This window comes from Aphelocoma coerulescens, chromosome 3 (genome assembly GCF_041296385.1).
Source record: "Aphelocoma coerulescens isolate FSJ_1873_10779 chromosome 3, UR_Acoe_1.0, whole genome shotgun sequence".
Classification (NCBI taxonomy): Eukaryota; Metazoa; Chordata; class Aves; order Passeriformes; family Corvidae; genus Aphelocoma; species Aphelocoma coerulescens.
Window position 1 is genome coordinate 25,279,291 of NC_091016.1, and position 13,132 is coordinate 25,292,422.

At 41.2% G+C, this 13,132-nt stretch overlaps 1 protein-coding gene across 12 annotated transcripts in view; it reads left to right on the forward strand.

The window, feature by feature from the left end:
* Window positions 1-13,132, forward strand: part of ESRRG (estrogen related receptor gamma) — a 397,608-nt gene that overhangs the window by 42,546 nt on the left and 341,930 nt on the right. The gene's annotated exons all lie outside the window — the stretch shown is intronic.

Below are 13,132 nucleotides of genomic sequence, written 5' to 3' on the forward strand. Positions count from 1 at the left end.
AGTCTAATGGAAAGAGCAAGTCCCTAGGAGTAGCTTGCATTCTGGAAAGTCTGCACACTCTTGTAAAGTATTTTGAGATTTCTGGATGATAGAAAGAGCTAAATATTATTTAAGCCTGCTTAGTTAGACAGTAGGCTTTGGTCTGTATTATTTTTGGTTTGTGTATTACATGAATAGAGTGTGAAAGTGCCAGGAGAGTCTTTTGTTCTTGCACACTGCACTTTCCTTTGGCCTCTTCTTTTCTGACTTAATCATATTTTATTGGGTGGTAAAGAATAGAGTAGCTACGTGTGCAATGAGGAGGTGCATAAATAGCAAACATATTGAACTGTGAACAAGAACTGGTTTTTTGGATGCCTGTGGAAGAGCGATGACCCTCTTGGTGTGTTACTGTGAGGAAGGGACAGGTGCATGCTGTCCCGTGATTGTCCATGTAGCTGGTACTTCTTCAGTGTCCAGCAATGTGCTCCCTATCCTATTTTGCTAAAAGGCCACTTATCTAAACAGTGACAGGAGATCAAAGAGTAGCCTCAGAGCTCCATTGATGACAGATCTGTATTTATGGCTTTAACAGTATATGTGCAGCTCAGAATCATAACCTCTAGGAAAGGAGTTCCAAACTTCCACCATCAGAGAGGGACCTTTCCTGCTGTGCAATGCCATAGCTGCAGCAGACCCCTTTTCCCTTTGCATTGTGCACAGAAGACCTGTACAGCAGCTCAGGCAGCACGGGCTGCCCAAATACTCTGTTTGCCCTTCCCTCTGGGATGAGGGCAGCAGGCTGGATTTTTCCATATCAGTATGTAATAGCTCACTTAGTACAAGAAACATGCAATGTAGCTGGAGAACCTTGCTCTGAATAATCATCTGTAACAGCAAGTGAGGATTTCTAAAAGCAGATCACTAATCTGGAAAAATTGTATGTATTGTGTTAAAGGAAGTCTCTGAGCCGCAAATAGATGGATGTTGGGAAGAGTAGTCTGGGGAATTGTCACTATATGCCTGCTCCATGACCTTCACTAAGCATCTGCTGTTTGCCACTGGTCCAAACAAGCCTGTCAGTCTAAGTGGCCCTTTGGTTTCACCTGCTGGGGCCATTCTAGGTGCAGCAGGGCACTGATGACTGTGAATGTATCTGCGTGTGTATGTGCAGGGATGGCTGAGTGGACATTCACTGGGGAGTATACAGCAGTGGGCACCTAACTGCATCACATCATAATCCCTTTCCTGATACTTCATCTTATTTTCATTTCTGACTCTGTATGAAAATGCTCTTGACTACTTTGTGCTTTAAAGACCAGCATATTCAACAAGCTCATTTACCCTTTGTTCTTTGTGTGTCTTCTGTAGTGAGAACCTAAACTCCTGCAATTCTAGCCCTGTGTTTGCAATTCAGTGTGTATGGTTACCAGAATGCCATGGATTTATTACATTATTCTTATTATTGTTATTATTTTGTTTAATTTGCTTCTTGGTTAAGAAGCTGTAAAAATAAGGCCGGTCTGTGAAAAAAAGAGATGGTCTAAAACTGATGTTAAATAAATAATCTCTTACCACACCAGAAATGGAGACGGGACCCTTGCAGCAGTTTTTAATACCATACAGAGGGGAGATGACACTTCCCTTCAGTGTGGATTGTGAGTGCTGCCTTTGTGAATGGCAGAATATGATGTTATCCTGTGGCATAGTGATTTCACCTGCTCATTTTGAAGGACTGTCCTGCCTGTGAAGCCTAGGAGCTTCTGTAAAATATTATTTAGTTAATTCAAACTCATAATTGTCTCCAAAATATCCTTGTCTAGAGTTTCTATAAAGTCCATAGAGGCTTGATGCATGATGAATTTTTTTTATCAAGCACCTGCTTTCTTTGCCTAGCTCAGATATGCAGCAAGGTTGTTTTTACAGTATTAAGAAGTGAGCAATATATTCCATATGCCACCAAGCTTTGTAAAGAATCCTGCTGATGACAATTTCACAGCTGCTGAGAAATAGGCCAAGCCTTCCCTACAAAGTGACAGTAAGGAAAAGCATTTGTACTGGCCATGCATTCTCTCCAACTTTTTCCCTCTTGAAGGAAAATGTTAGCCCTTCTGAACTATGGAACAACAGATGGTGGCAGAAACCGATTTCTACTGCAAAGCCATTTGGTCAGGAAGTATCAAAAAATGTTTTGGAATTGTGAAAATGAATTCTTGGCTGCAGGGCTACCAGCAGCCTACTAGAAATGAGACATGAAGCAACTGCTTAGCAAACCCAAGAGCCTGCTTGGCCTTGAGAGAAATGGCTTTGGTCAAACATTTTGAAAATTAAGAACTTAATATACATAGGGTCTGGACTTCAGAAGTGTTCTGTGGATTATGGATGTTATACAGATTAGGTTCTTAATTTCTGGTCACTGGTTGCTTGACCAACTACCAAGAAAGTAGCCTTCAAAATATGCAGAATGACCTCCAGCTGAGACAAGCTTAATATAGCTCCTCCTGGTCTAGTCAGGTGGAACCTTCCCTTTTGGCTCAGCTGATTTGCTGCCCACAGACCATGAAAGTCCCAGGGATCTGGTAACCTACAGGGACACAAAATTAATGCAGAAACAGCACAGGCCACTCTGCTCATGGGTTGTGTTTAGTAGGTTGTGTGTGTCTGCAAGTTGCTGGATGCAGCAGCTTCCTTTGGCGATTCCTGTACCTGACCAAATGCATCTCCTTGGAGAGCAGTTTGAGAAAGAGAATTTGTTTCTTTTTTGGAAGTGCACTGTAGCTGTCTGTCTGTGCCATTAACTCTGAAATAAATAACAGCATGTTTTTTCCCTCAGAATTTCCATTGTGAGTCTTAGCCACTCCTATAGAAAATGGCTTGAGAGAACTCCCCATGCATGTGGAACAAAACCGATAGTAGCTGAGCCATCTTGTTTTATCTATTCTGTTATAAACGTATACCAAATTGTACGGTAATGTCATGTCACCAGAAACACAGAGCAGATGGAAGTATCTTTCCACATATTGACTCATGTTACTCTGATAAAAGGAATTTGTTTCTCTCCTTCTGTCAAGCTTGCTAGCCTCTGGCAAGGGATGCAAGCCTCAGTGAGGAGAACTTTGTCAATAATGTTCAAGTGACCATCTGATTTAAATATACTATCATTGGCCAATATAATTAGCCTGCACCAACAACTGTTTGGAGTAGCCAGTTCTATTTCTTATGTCTGTGTAAGGTAAATTAAGCCAGGTAGTGTTGTTCCAGGTTGAGGAGACCTTGAGGAATTAACCCTTGAGGAGGTAGATATTCAGCTTTTATAAGGATCCTTTCAAGGCCCCAATATTGGGCCCTTTGGAGACTGCATAATCCTAACAAAGCAAGTGCCAGGTCTCGGAACTGGATGTTGTTACAGAAAAGTGACACCCCCTGAACATGGGTTGCAAAACTCTGTGTATTAGCTACCAAAAATGTGGTTTGCAAAGCACCAGAAAAATCCTGACAAATAAAATAACTACAGTGTGCCATGAGCATCTGAGAAGCAGATACCCTCCATATTTCTCTTTGTGGTGAGTGGTATTTGACTTGATGAGAGCACAGTTCTCAGATTGAAAACACGTGAAGCTGAAGTCAAAAGGGAGTCAGTGTAATCATTAACTGACTCACCTTCTAGATGTGACAAGTAATGAACCATTCTAAACTTGCCTGGAGCTTTCTTTGGGACAATACCCACAGGGGAAACCCTCTTACGCTCAAGTGAAGTGTTATCAAATGGGCCCTCTATTTTCCCCAAATGCCAGCTCTTTTCTGTCTTGTCTCTAACCACCTGAGGACATATAACTGCTGATCTCAGCATCCCAGCAAACATTTGCATCTCGGGGCTTGAGTACAGGATAGTAAAATCCCCAACACAGCCGTTTTTATAAAAAATGCATATGTTTTTTGTTTCTTTTTTTTCTTACTAGCCTGCTCCCACAATGGGGAAACGTTTTATCTGCCCGTGTTGGGATTTTCACGTTAGCAAACCTCTTTAACCAGCATTTGGCTCTTTCCACTTTCTTACTTTGATTTGGATGACTGCCTGAAGCACCTGCTAATGGCCTGAAGCGTTGGAGCCGAAATTTGCAGTTTGTGTCCCACGCTCACTCTGTTTTGTTACCTGCCTTCTGGAGCACCTGCTCCGTGGTCTGGGCTCAAGAGCCTGGTTTCTACCTGCTGACAGCAGCACTCCTCACAACTCTGCCTCTTCTCAGCTTTGTCCTGCGCTTTGTCCTGCTCTCCATAGCCCCTGCTTTGGCTTTGCCTCGGTCTTCAAGGTATCATCAGCATGTCCTGCATGTTCTGGTGCTTGAGAGAAGAATGGTGTTCCTCCTGGTATTTAGGAACAAAGGTGATACCTAAGTAAATTGCTGATTGTGGTCATCCTAAAACCTTTGCCATGGCATTCACCAGCAGAATTTTTTAGTTTTTAGAAATAGATTTTTATAGGGAAGTTGTGAGCTAGGCCAGCTGGCTGAAATCAGGTTGTAGGTCAGCAGAGGTCAGAAGCCACATGGTAATTCAGTGTTCAGGAAACATAGGAAATAGCATGGCCACTTAACAGAGAGGGACCAAAAGAAACTCAAAAGACCTGAGGAACACTCCTCCCTTTCTCCTGCTCCTGCTGCCTTTTGAGGATCTGCACGCTTTTCCAGGAGGTTGCTTCTTATGCCTAAACATAGGGAAGGCTGTTAGAAGTAGCTCTTTAGACTGTTTCATGAGAAAATCCTCCTCCCAGTCAAGGGGCAATCCTAATGGAGGATTTCAGAGGTAACAACTTCCAACAGGGAATTTTCTTTCCATTCTGCCTTGGGAAGCATTAGTTTTTTCCCAGAGTCTTGGTTTGTGCAAAGGGTACTGTTTATATGGACCTTCCCTTTCCAAAAAGGTCGTTTTGTTTCTGTGTTAACAGCAACAGAAGAACCCAAGTACTGGCTTCCTGCTGGTCCCCTTGCTGACAGGGTCATCCTCCTCCCCAGTGAGCTGTATTCCTAAATACAGCCACACTGTGCTTCCCACCCACCTTCCACACTGGTGCCATGTGGGGTTCTCCCCTGGAACCATCTCCCTGAGTGCCTGGGCTGCAAACTGGGTCTTGTCCATACCAGGGACATCTGCTCTTGCAGAACTGGGCAGGGCAATGATTGATTTTTTTTTTTTTCCCCTTCTTGCTTTCCTTTGGTTGCCTCAAAATAACCCTAATTAATTTTGTGGAGAGTTTAGTGTGCTCCCATCATGGGATTGCTCTTTGTGCAGATCTCTTGCATGCTATATTTAGGTATGGTTTTTAGAACACCATGTGACCCGAATCAGATAACTTCTGAACTACTAATCATGTCTTTGACACTGACTCCCTCCATGGCTTTGGGGCATTTTACAGTTGTTTTCTTACATACAGAACGAAAACAGATATACTCATTTGCCTGGTAGGAGCTTCTACCAGGTTTAACAAATATTTATGACATTGGTTTAAACTAAATTTGATTTTATTGTTTCTACTCTAATCCCAGTTTTATTGTTTCTTAGATGTTTAACTATCAAAAATGATTCATTAGCATATTAATTTTTCTTAATGGATGCCCCTATTTCACCACTTTAAAAGAAAGAAACAAGTTTCTTCTATGTTGAAGATGAAAATAGGGCAGAAAGAAAAAAGCTAAATGCCCTCATTTCCTGCCCCACACAAATTTTCTTCCTATGTTTACTTGCTGATCGATCCATGGAGATAAAAACATTGAACTGAACTATTTCCCTTTGTGCTAGCTACGTCCCTTTTTTAACATGGGAAGTTAGTTATCTGCTTGATTTTTTTCCTGATTTTTTGAGTTGTGCAGCCTGACTTGTATGCTGTCCTCTTGCACTGCTCGAGGCCACTCCAGCTGGCCCTGGAGGAAGCAGAGCTCCCTTTAGTTCCACATGCAGCATGGCTGGGGTTTGGAGCCTGTGGTCCATTTCAAGGCATCATGTCTTTGTTACTCATGTCCATAATTGCTGCTTTCTGTGTCTTGGATACTTCTGCAGGGAGCTGGAGTACTGGGAGTTCTTCTGGCTTTGCCTTTTTTTGTCCTGACCCCTTAAGACCTTTTCATAGGCAAATGGATCAAAAGACCTGTTTGGCCTTTGAGTGATAGGAAAGGAGCTCAGTTTGACTAGGTAGCTAGTCAGATAAAGAAGAGGAGAAATTATGGCAATACTTCCCATCCTTTAGGAAGTAGTGAACGGAGAGGAAGAGAATCCTTCCTTGTTTAAGTCAATTTTATTGTCTAATTATAAATAGTAGCTCTCTCCCTTTTTTAATTCCTTCAGAATTAAATCCTTTGCCCAAGTGCTTATTCTTTCCCTCCTATAGCAGCAGTAAAAAGCAAAATAATACATAAACTAAAAAATCCGCTTTGAGAAAAAGGCCTATAATGAAATATCTGCCAAAGACTCTGCAATATGTGTCTGTCAGAGAAAAAAAGCAAACATTCTTACATTTGAATCTGTGAAATGTAACTGCACCAGACTAGTTGGGGAAAATTTGTTTGAAGATGTATTACGTTCCACGATCAAATGGAAAAAATGGCACCTGTCATCATATTTAGAAAACAGCTGGGTAACATGGCCAAGTGCCATAGTCTCTTTTCACATGGCCTTTATGCTGAAACCATCCAAGCTCCATTCTCAGCAACTGGAGAAACTCTGTGCCTTTAAATGGTTACAGAAACATCTACTTAGGGGCCAGCTCTTATTGCAGCAAAGCCTGCTTCTGATGCTTCTAATTAGCAGTTAATGGATTATACTTTACTTTTATAACCAACCCAGCAGGCACTCTTCTTCAGTATTTTCCAGCTATTTTTGGTAGAAGATATATGCAATTGCACTGCTCTTCATGCTTTCATTTTGAGCATGCAGAAAATATTAGAAATAAAGCACTATCTGAGATTATTTTACCACTCAAATGCTTAATTTAAGTCTGATTATGCATTTCCTAAATGTATTTTCTTTCATCTAATATATTAGAAAAACTGCAATGGGTTAATTGCCCTATCTGATCTAGACTTTGATGCAGAATCTCCTACATACATACTTATTGTTAGCAAAAATATTTATATACCCGGTGAAAAGCCTGGGTTTTTTAGACTTGCAAACACAGGTCCAATATATATTCATTTAGGAAAAAATGTTTTTCTAGGTTAACCCAGTACAGGTACATTCAGAAGATTAGATGGGCTTGTAGAAACTAATGTTTTTTATCCTTGCTTTGAATTAAAATAGCAATGAGGTTAGTAGCACTAAAGATTTGAAATGCTACATGTGTGTGTGTGCACATACATGTGTGGGCATATATATGTGTATATATTGTGTATACACAATATCTATAGCATGTATACAAATCTGGGCATGTGAATATATATCTGTGTTCAATAGAGAAGTAAATTTTCGTAGGTTTTAGTTGGAAGTTTATAGTTATACCCCCTCAGGGAATTAATTTTGGTGCCAGTTTCTAGCAGGAAACCTAGTTCACTGAGACTCTTTTAGAACCTGCTCTGTTCACTCAGGCCACGCTTCCATTACAACAAGGTCTAACATTGGTTAAACTGGAACAGGAGAGGGAGCTCTCACAGCACCAGCCGGGAAAGGGGAGGATGAGGTACCCAAGCCTAGGAAATGAGGGGGAAAAGAGGGGTGGAAGCCACCAGCTGCAGATGAGATGCACCATCACTCTTTACTGTGGTCCCTTCACCAAAGTGGCTTCTCCATCCCTTACTTATGTCCCCCCCAAAAAAAGGAATTGGCTTAAAATGGCTTTAAAAGGCGGGGAATGGCTTAAGAGATAAGCAGTTCCAGGTTAGTTGATGAGAAGCTCAATAAAACCCATCAATGTGCTCTTGCATCCCAGAAAGCCGTCCATATCCTGGGCTACAACAGAAGCTGTGTGGCCAGCAGGTTGAGGGAGAGGATTCTCCCCCTCTCCTGTGCCCTGGTGAGACCCCACCTGGAGTGTTGTGTCCAGCTGTGGAGTCCCCAGCATGGGCAGAATGTAGACCCAGTGGACTGAGTCTGGAGGAGGCCACAAAGATGCTCAGAGGGCTGGAGTCCTTCTCTTATGCAAACAGGCTGAGAGAGTTGGGGTTGTTCAGCCTGGAGAAGAGAAGGCCCTGAGGAGATTTTATAGTCACCCGTAAGAAGGAGTGGAGACACACTTTTTAGCAGGTAGGACAAGGGAAAATGGCTTTGAACTGACAGAGAGCAGGTTTAGATGAGATATTAGGGAGAAATTCTTTACTGTGAGGGTGGTGAGACACTGGAACAGGTTGCCAAGAGAAACTAGATGCTTCAGCCCTGGCAGTTTTCAAGGCTGGGTTGGATGGTGCTTAGAGCAACCTGGTCTAGTGGAAGCTGTCCCTGCCCACTGGGGTGGGGTTGGAACTAGATGATCATTAGGGTCCCTTCCAACCCAAGCAGTTCCATTATTTTATGACTTGCAGCAAAGGAAGTGCCACCTGCAAGACTCCTGCTTTGAAAGCACTACACTTGCCAGGTACAGCACTAAACTGGTATGGTCATGTTGGTTGAAGGCAGCAAATTTCAAAAGGATCTTCAGAAAAAAATATTTTTACACTATTATTTTTACAGAGCAAATGCTAAAAAGGAAAGGAAGGAAAAGGAAAGGTTGGATAATGGTTATTATGTGAAATAGCTCCCTGACTGTGATGAGACATGGGCAACTTACTTTCTGTCCTGGTTCTTGAGGAGGATGGGTTTGAGCTTTTCCTCTGTCATTTAACATCCCAGTGGAGTAGGAGGAGGAGAATGGCTGTGCAGGGGACGAAGAGCTGTTGTTTCACTGCCACTCACAGCCCCTGCCTGTGCTGTAGGTTGGGAACAGAGGGATATCTGCTGGGCAGGGCCAGTCCCACCTTGTTCCTGGAGCAGGTTCTCACTGTTTAATCCATGTCCCTTTCCATTTTTTTCAGGACAGTGCAGCAGAAGACTACCCCTTTCTTGAATTAAGGCCATAGTTGAGCCTCTCTGCAATTGTTTCATGTTTGCTCCCTTGTAATCAGCTGAAGCTATTCTGACATGCTCAAATGTGCTGTTATGCTTCCTTTAAGAATAATGAGATTAATTAATCTTTTTTCTTTTCCCCTTAAAAGATCTCCCTCTCCCTTAGCTCTGTTTTCTCCCTAAACTTCTGCAAAGGTAAAGTCCATCTGTGTGTCTGCACTATCTCATCATACTGCATTGTAAATGGTGTATGAGGGCTGCAGGATCTGCCTTTTCTCAGCCTCTGTCTGAAGTGTTGGTCGAAGCATGTGGCTCCTTAGAGCTGCATTTCTGACCTCCACATCAGAGTAGTGAAGGCAAGTCTGAGACATCTCAAGTTCAGTGACAGAATCCCGAGATCTCCATCAGCCAGAGCTCTGGGATTGCCCTTCTGAGTTTTGTCTCTCAGCAGTTTGGTGCCAGGCAAGCAAAGCTTTGCAGTAGTTGAGGTTGAGGAGAACTTCATCCAGAAGAGTAAGGCTCCCTCAAACAGAGTTTGGTTTGAGTTCTCAGAAGGTCAGCGTGGGAAGCTCCGCAGAAAAGCTGAACTTTGATGTTGTCAGCCAAGACAGATTCAGAAGATTTGGGAACATTTTTTTTCCTTCTTTATAATTATATGAAACACGGGAGACCTGTGAATAGGGTATTTTTAGATTGTACTTTCAAATACACAGTATCATAGTATGACAGCAAATTAAAACTCTTATCAAATCCTTTTTTTTTTTTTTTTAAGAAATGTACTGCAACTCATAGTGGAAAGTTCGGTGAAGAGCAGTGTGCTGCTTGGCACAGGAACTCTGCTCTTGTTATAAATGAAACATCACTAGTTGCTGTCATTTAGATGAACACTTTTGGAAGTTCTTTTATTTAAGGCTAGCGGATTGGACTTCTAATTTTAACTCATATGGTTTATAATTAGAAACATTTCCAAACTTGTTTACAAACACCTGCACTTGACAGTATGTGTCTGCAATTTTAGAAGGACTCACTTGTCACTTCCAATGGGGGTTGAGAGGGCATCTGAGTTCTTTGTGTTTGTACAGTTAGTTTCAGGACACTGGAACAAAAGTGCATTTTTTAAAATAAGTATATGAGAATGTGGTGTTTTGTGAGGGGGTTGCATGCACCTAGTCAGCAAACAGATCATATTGAGTAGTTGTGGATTATTTCAAAGCCTGGAGGATTGTTAGTTAGTGGTCATTTGGAGCAAGGTCTGAACTGGCACCCAAAGGAGAAATTCCAAGAACTAATTTTAGCAGTTGAGCCTCTCAATTGGAAAAGATGCTTTACAGGTTTTCTGTTTTTATCTGTACTTAAGACATATTACTTTCCTGCCAGCTGTCCTTAAGAAGTTATTCAGAAAGAGTTTTAAACGACTTTTGAATAAATTATTGCATTGTTATTTCATATGAATTTGGAAGTGAGTTTGAGTTGCTGAGCGTACAGTGACTGGTGGAGCATGGTTTCCCTTGCTCCTGAGTGGGATGTGTGTGTTAAGTCTGTATGCAACTTGTTTGCAGTGTGGTAAATATCATACTATGTTACTCATTGGTCAAGTGTGCAATCACATTAGAAGTAATCAAAATACTTTACCAAAATAAAATAAAAAATCCTTTGGCTCCTCGATATGAACTCTACATCTGACTTGCAGCTGCATCACATAGGTTAACAATGTTGCTTATCAATTTCCAGTGTAATGGGAAAGATTATTGTTGCTAAAAATTGATGCTACGTAGGAGGATGTCAGGAAGAACCCTCCAAATATGCTTCAAGGGTACATCTGAACCAGAAGTATTCAAAGCAGACTTAAGCAGTAGTGGCATAAGGTGTCCTATTGATTGCTTAATGCTCATGTTGTTCCTAATTAGTGTGAAAAACTCTGGTTAATTAGACCAGCCTGTTTGGCTGTTATGTCTTCTACCAGGGACCGTGGTCTTAGAGAAACTCCAATATAGCAGAGGATAAGGAGGCCAACAAAGCAGAATGTTTTAATTTTCTGCTGTTTTGGTGTCCATAAAAGCATAGACCTGGATCCATTTGGGGAATCCACATTGATGTCAAAAGATCATATCCTCAGAGGCACTTACTCTCTATCAATTTCACTGAGAGTGGGTATAAGTGGAATTAGGCACCTAAATACCTTTGTGTGTGTGAAGGTAAACCTGCAGTGCACAGCCTGTATGTTGTGCTTGACCCCTCTGCAGAGCACACAGCAAACACTCACTGGGGGGCTCCTCCGAAGCAATTGCTCATAAGTAAACAAACAGATAATTACATAAAGCTTTTGGAGTATGATGCACAGGTCTGAAGAATTAGGTTTTTCCTTCTGTAAACCAGCTGTGCCTCATATCAGTTATACATACATACATATACAGTTTTAACAAGCATTCACTTTCTGTAGCAAACAGGCTTTTAAGAACAATTTTACTTTTGAAACAAGTAGGCTTACCAAAATTATGATGTTACTTAGATACTGCACAGCATAATTTCTTAGCAAGTATAGCTGCAATTAATAAATTGTGTTGTAACCATATTAGGCTGTTACCATGTTTGAAAATAGCTTCAAGCACAGCTTAGAAGCTCCGGTGTTGTCAGGGTCCCAGTTCACCAGAGTTAGAAATACACGACATTTTAGAAATGGCTCATGATTCAAATATGACCATAGAAATTAGACTTAAGTGGAATTTAATACCACTTCTTGCTTAACTAGAAACTTCTCTTTTTATGATGAATTCTATCTGGAAATAGCACTTTCACAACTGATGTACTGAGAGAAATGCCAGTGTTTTCAGTTTCCCTCTATTTCTGTTTGCTCGTGTCTGCTCTGTGCCCACTTTCTTAAGTGTTAATATGTAGAAATGTTTCCGAAAAGTTAGAGGAGGCTCAAAAGCAAGATCTATGCAAGTGTAGAAAGATCCAACTACCCAGCAATGCCTTGAAAATGGGCAAAACCCTCTTTAATATCAGAAGTCTTGACTGACCATGAAGTTAGTGACAAGATTTCTCAGATACACCCGATAAGAAAGAAAGACCTTTATGGAATATTTTTAGAGTTATCTAACCTGCATGGGCCTGACCAGTTCTTCAGTGTGAATCTTTAGGTGAAGTAGAGTATATGGTGTGTACATGAAGTGATCCATTCTCAGGATAACCTGCCTGGCTCCTATAGGGAAACTGCATGGAAAAATTGTTTCTTTCACTGTACATTTAAAGTGATACTGTCTTCCTCAGGAAGTGGTAATTAAAGTAAATACAGGACTCATGAAAAGAAGGAAAATGGGCTTCAGGGTTCTGCTTTGGTTCTTCTCGTAAAAAATAACTCTTACTTCAGGTAAAATTGTTATTCCTCACAAAGAATCCCATGGTAAGATTGAGTATTTTGAGCCACAGCATTCATGGTATACCAGAATGATTTCAGAATTGAATTCATATCCAGGTAACTGGGCATATGAAGGTATATCATATACCATCACATACCACAACAGAGGACTCTCGGGGAGGCAATATTTGGTTGTGGTTAGAAATCAGCTGTGGATATAAGGGAACATCTTGTATATTGCCAGAGGGAGTTAATGGAGATTCCCAGCCCGTGAAGTCCCAGCATTGGAGTTATGGTTGCATCCCCAGGGCTGGAACACTTTGCAAATCCCTGAGATGCAAATCCTTTGCCTGTGTCTCCCATGGTACATAGCTGTAAACCAGTCTTTGAAAGTCCATAAATAGGTGTAAAACATGCGTTTTCCATAGAACTAATGATGTTAAAGAAGGACTGTGCCTATTACAATGGCCTATTGAAAATTATCTGTAACTTAAATTTTTGCTTTTATTTTTTATTCCTGGTACATATATTTTATGCGAACAGCTCTTTCATATTTCTGCAGTAATTCCATGCCATAAAAATATGTGTGTTTTCTTCTTAAAGAAACTGTTATATGCCAGTTGTACCTGAGCTGAAGGGTTACCCAGAGCAAATGTGTACGATGTGAAACTGCTTCAGGATAACCTGCCTTGGTTTAGGGGAGAGTTAATGATAAATTTATTTTCGTGACCTGTCTGCCAAATATTTGTACACTAATTAGGTCCTATTTTG